This window comes from Schistocerca cancellata, chromosome 3 (assembly GCF_023864275.1).
Source record: "Schistocerca cancellata isolate TAMUIC-IGC-003103 chromosome 3, iqSchCanc2.1, whole genome shotgun sequence".
NCBI classification, from domain to species: Eukaryota; Metazoa; Arthropoda; class Insecta; order Orthoptera; family Acrididae; genus Schistocerca; species Schistocerca cancellata.
This window is the reverse complement of record NC_064628.1, coordinates 754,613,108-754,619,256: the sequence shown is the minus strand read 5'-3', so window position 1 is coordinate 754,619,256 and position 6,149 is coordinate 754,613,108. Positions and strand designations below refer to the sequence as shown.

The 6,149-nt window shown below is 42.5% G+C and overlaps 1 non-coding gene across 1 annotated transcript; it reads right to left on the bottom strand.

Annotated features, from left to right (window-relative positions):
• Positions 1 to 427: 427 nt before the first annotated feature.
• Positions 428 to 501, bottom strand: Trnav-uac (transfer RNA valine (anticodon UAC)). The gene has a single exon. It is a non-coding gene; the product is annotated as a tRNA-Val (tRNA).
• Between the last annotated feature and the right edge of the window lie 5,648 nt (positions 502 to 6,149).

Genomic DNA, 6,149 nt, shown 5'->3' with positions numbered 1-6,149 from the left:
CCTGCTTGTATTCATTTCTACGACAATGTTTATGACAATTGTAGTATCCGTAATGAAAGGTCCAAGTGAATGTTATATACAGGATGGTCCATTGATAGTGACCGTGCCAAATATCTCACGAAATAGGCATCAATCGAAAAAACTACAAAGAACGAAACTCGTCTAGCTTGAAGGGAGGAACCAGACGGCGCTATGATTGGCCCGCTAGACGGCGCTGCCATAGGTCAAACGCATATCAACTGCGTTTTTTTTAAAATAGGAACCTCAATTTTTTATTACATATTCGTGTAGTACGTAAGGATGAATGTTTTGGTTGGACCACTTTCTTCGCTTTGTGATAGATGGAGTTGTAAATGATGACTAACTGAAACTCTCAGCTGCCGACAGGTGTTGTTGATATACCTCGATGTGGACAGCTGAAAATGTGTGCCCCGACCGGGACTCGAACCCGGGATCTTCTGCTTGTATGGCAGACGCTCTATCCATCTAAACCACCGAGGACACAGATGAACAGCGCGACTGCAGGGACTTATCCCTTGCACGCTTCCCGTGAGACTCACATTCCCAACTGTCCACAATTCTACATATGTAATGTACCTTATAGACATTTGCCCATTCGCTCATTACTCGCGCACGCTTTGGCGATTCCCGTAAGACTTTAGGCAACCTGTGCGCATTCGCACAGACGAACGTCAATGGCTGGGTAGCCTTTAACTATATATATGAAGACAGTAACTGTTCTCGAAAGAACAGAATGCTGTTGATGACCGTGCAGCTCTTCCCTGGAATAAATGATGACTAACAACTATATATATGAAGACAGTTTATCTGTCTTCATATAGATGGAGTTTTAATAGTCATAAACGTATAAGTACGTGGTGTCACGTAACATTCCGCCAGTGCGCACGGTATTTGCTTCGTGATACATTACCCGTGTTAAAATGGACCGTTTACCAATTGCGGAAAACGTCGGTATCGTGTTGATGTATGGCTATTGTGATCAAAATGCCCAACGGGCGTGTTGTATGTATGCTGATCGGTATCCTGGACGACATCATCCAAGTATCCGGACCGTTCGCCGAATAGTTACGTTGTTTAAGGAAACATGAAGTGTTCAGCCACATATGAAACGTCAACCACGATCTGCAACAAATGATGATGCCCAAGTTGGTGTTTTAGCTGCTGTCGCGGCTAATCCGCACATCAGTAGCAGACAAATTGCGCGAGATTCGGGAATCTCAAAAACGTCGGTGTTGAGAATGCTACATCAACATCTATTGCACCCGTACCACATTTCTATCCACCAGGAATAGCATGGCGGCGACTTTGAACGTCGTGTACATTTCTGCCACTGGGCCCAAGAGAAATTACGGGACGATGACAATGTTTTGCACGCGTTCTATTTAGCGACGATGCGTCATTCATCAACAGCGGTAACGTAAACCGGCCTAATATGCATTATTGGGCAACGAAAAATCCACGATGGCTGCGTCAAGTGAAACGTCAGCGACCTTGACGGGTTAGTGTATGGTGAAGCATTATGGCAGGAAGGATAATTGGCCCCCATTTTATCGATGGCAATCTAAATGGTGCCATTACTGATTTCCTGCGCAATGTTCTACCGATGGTACTACAAGATGTTTCCCTGCATGACAGAATGGCGATGTGCTTCCAACACGATGGATGTCCGACAAATAGCTCGCGTGCGGTTGAAGCGTTATTGAATAGCATATTTCATGACAGGTGGATTGGTCGTCGAAGCACCACACCATGGCCCGCACGTTCACCGGATCTGACGTCCCCGCATTTCTTTCTGTGGGGAAAGTTGAAGGATATTTGCTGTCGTGATCCACCGACAACGCCTGACAACATGCGTCAGCGCATTGTCTGTGCACGTGCGAACATTACGGAAGGTACACCTTAGAGGATATGCATAGATACATGTATGTTGTTAACATTAGCGAACACATTACTAGTTAGTCCTATTCAAGCAGCTGCACTTAAAAACAAGCTGTCGATTCCGAAATAGAAATTGGTCCATGCAATAGAAGGAACTGTCCAGGAGAAAAGATTTTGGGTCAGATGTAAAACTTCCTCTGTTAGCTGTCAGCTGTCAGATATTTTACGTTATTGGACAAACGATCAAAACCTTTTGTTGCTGTATACTGAACTTCTTTCTGAGCCATTGACAGCTTTAATAACGGATAATAAAGGTCTTTCTTCCTCTAGTGTAGTAGGTGTGGATATTACTATTGTTCTTAAATTGGGGCGTATTATTTATGACAAACAAGAGCTAGAGCGCCACAAGTGGTCGACATAACTTTCTAAGATATACCTTCTGAAATTAGCGTATATTTCTGGTTCCAGTTGTTTTAACATTTAAATCCTGCTTTACCTCCTTTTATGGTGCATACTCTGTCCTAATACGAAAAATCGTTAGGCGTTTCCACCGAAAAAAGGCTTGTTTGTTGTTAGATAAATTATTTTATGATGTACACTTTTTCCTTTTAAAGTCTGTCTTACTCAATAAACAATTTCATAATTTTCGTATATAGGGTGTTTCCGTGAGAGCGTGCAAAAATATAACAGGACATAGAGAATGCTCCACTGTACAGTCTGAGGCAGGGAGCCAGAGGTTAAGCTGAAGGAGGTAAGGAAGTAAACTTGTCTACCTCTTCGCCCATCACTACTGTTTTCCTATTTATTTACAACTAACATGCGTACAAGTTTACACGCACGGCGCGGTTTATTTACATGCACATTCCCTATTTTCTACAGGGAAACGAAGAAGACGAGCCTGATTACTAGGTAGCATTTCCTGGTCAGTTGATTGGAAGGGGAAGTCTTACTCCATGGCCTGCCAGGTCATCTGATTTGAATCCCATTGATTATTTCCTATGGGTCTATCTAAAGTCACTTGTGTGTGAGACCCCAATGGATACGGAGATGGAATTACTTGCCAGAATTGTAGCTGCCTGCGATGTGATTTGAAACACATCAGGGATGTTTGTCAGGGTGCGTCAGAATCTCGTTCTCCGGTGTGATTCTTGCATTGTGTTTGATGGCCGTCAGTTTCAGCACATTTTGTAAGATACAGTACAAATGGAACGTTTATTGTGTCAGTGATGGTATCTGCAGGTAACTGTAACTAATGTAAATAAAAAAGCGAACAGTACTGTTTTTTTATTCCTATTATCTCCTTAAGCTGGCTTCTCAGACCGCCAGTTCCCTACCTCAAATTGCTCAGTGGAGCATCCTCTATGTCCTGTTACATTTTAGCACGCTCTTACGGAAAATCCCTGTACGTATAACTTGGCAATAGTGACAGTAATATGCAAAATTATAATCATAAAGAAAATCGTTTTCGTATTTTTAAATCACATGTGGAGTATGTGCCCGCGTAGCGCTAGGAGTGGGAGAAGAAGCTACGTACACCTTACATCTATATACTTATATAATCTTGGTCTTTCCGTTAGTATTACTACTCATCTTATGTACATTAGATGCACCACATGGAGATACATGGGTAGGGACAATTTTTTATTTCCTCCTTATTTTACAATATGCTTCGTGAAGCACAGGAGATATCATTTTCAAATTCCCTGTCTATAAAGCAGTTTTGAATTGTTCCATTGTAGTTTCTGAAGATCAGGTCGTAAGTTAAAAATGTTGTAACAGTATCTGACATAAAATAAAATTATTAATTCCGATTACAAAAATTTTAGGATTACAGTTCTTGTCCGAGCCTTCTCAGTGTTCTTCATCTGTACATCACGCAGGAACTCTCTGTTCTTCTGCCTACCAAGCAAGCTGCAGAGTTCGGGCTGGGGGATTAGTGGATCTTTTCTCGAACTTTTCTGGTCGCATATTTCACTGGAAGCAGTTGACACGATACTGCAGAAACATGGTGTACATGTAGACCCAGCAGTGTCCTATCTTACTAACGAGAAAGGATAGTGTTAAGCCAAGCTCAAGGTTAGTGAAGAACGTGACACGAAATAAAAGTCTATAAGAAGTATCAATATAGAAACTTCTGCAAGTTCTGCTTCACAACTTTTATTAAAATGATACTATTACGTATAATCATAATTTTCGTCTATTTATTACGGTGTAACTGGGCCTTGACATCATCTATCCCAGAATACAACTACAGTGTCAGTGTGACTCTTCCACATTCTAGTGGGTAATATCACCATGTGGGTGAGTGCGATTGCAACAGGACGATCGGTCTCAGAGAAACGGGTTTATCACTCAGTGATTCTTCATGTTTTATTTGACACTGATGAGTGTCTGAATTTGTAAGATATTATACAGGGTGATTCAAAAAGAATACCACAACTTTAAAAATGTGTATTTAATGAAAGAAACATAATATAACCTTCTGTTATACATCATTACAAAGAGTATTTAAAAAGGTTTTTTTCACTCAAAAACAAGTTCAGAGATGTTCAATATGGCCCCCTCCAGACACTCGAGCAATATCAACCCGATGCTCCAACTCGTTCCACACTCTCTGTAGCATATCAGGCGTAACAGTAGGGATAGCTGCTGTTATTTCTCGTTTCAAATCATCAATGGTGGCTGGGAGAGATGGCCGAAACACCATATCCTTAACATACCCCCATAAGAAAAAGTCGTAGGGGGTAAGATCAGGGCTTCTTGGAGGCCAGTGATGAAGTGCTCTGTCACGGGCTGCCTGGCGGCCGATCCATCGCCTCGGGTAGTTGATGTTCAGGTAGTTACGGACAGATAAGTGCCAATGTGGTGGCGCTCCATCCTGCTGAAATATGAATTGTTGTGCTTCTTGTTCGAGCTGAGGGAACAGCCATTTCTCTAACATCTCCAGATACTGTAGTCCAGTTACAGTAGCACCTTCGAAGAAAAAGGGACCAAAAACTTTATTGGCTGAAATGGGACAGAAAACGTTCACCTTAGGCGAGTCACGTTCATACTGAGTTGTTTCCCGCGGATTCTCAGTGCCCCATATACAGACATTGTGACGGTAGACTTTCCCGTTAGTGTGGAAAGTTGCTTCATCACTAAACACAATCTGTGAAACGAAAGATTCATCTGTTTCCATTTGAGCAAGGATAAAATCATAGAAATCGATTCTTTTAATCTTATCAGCTGCAGACAGTGCTTGAACCAATTTCAGATGATAAGGTTTCATAACTAACCTTTTTCGTAGGACTCTCCATACAGTTGATTGTGGAATTTGCAGCTCTCTGCTAGCTCTGCGAGTCGATTTTCCTGGGCTGCGAACAAATGCTTGCTGGATGCGTGCTACATTTTCATCACTCGTTCTCGGCCGTCCAGAACTTTTCTCTTTGCACAAACACCCATTCTCTGTAAACTGTTTATACCAACGTTTAATACACCACCTATCAGGAGGTTTAACACCATACTTCGTTCGAAATGCACGGTGAACAACTGTCGTCGATTCACTTCTGCCGTACTCACACAAAAAGCTTTCTGTTGAGCGGTCGCCATCTTAGCATCAACTGACGCTGACGCCTAGTCAACAGCGCCTCAAGCGAACAAATGTACAACTAAATGAAACTTTATAGCTCCCTTCATTCGCCGACAGATAGTGCTTAGCTCTGCCTTTTGTCGTTGCAGAGTTTTAAATTCCTAAAGTTGTGGTATTCTTTTTGAATCACCCTGTATATCCGATTACGGCAGAAAAGTGTCTGGTGCACGCGGGGTCGAATCTATAAATCCTTTTCAAAGAACAACCTGTTGCCTACGCTTACTTGGCATACACATTCACCCGGCATGACGTACACTGATACTGTCTGAGGTATGTCTGTTACTGTCACACAGCAAATAGCAACGTCCCTTAGCAAGTTCACATACAAACTGAGTTACGGCAGATTTCCCGCGAATGTATCCTGCCCCAGGTTTTACCCCGCGCACCGACTGCAAAATGACGGAAGGTCACTTGATTCCCGGCAGGAGGCTTCCAGCTACAGATAACCAATGCAGAAGAACAGTTTTCGAGTGGTGAGGACGCTTGTGCAAAGGGACACTTCTCCGGAGACAATTTTTTGCGGAGCTGTGGCTCTTGCTCTAGGATAAGTGACTTTTCGCAGATAGCATACTGGGGCACTGAGAATTTGTTTGTGTTTAGCAGTGTAGCACGGTGTGAT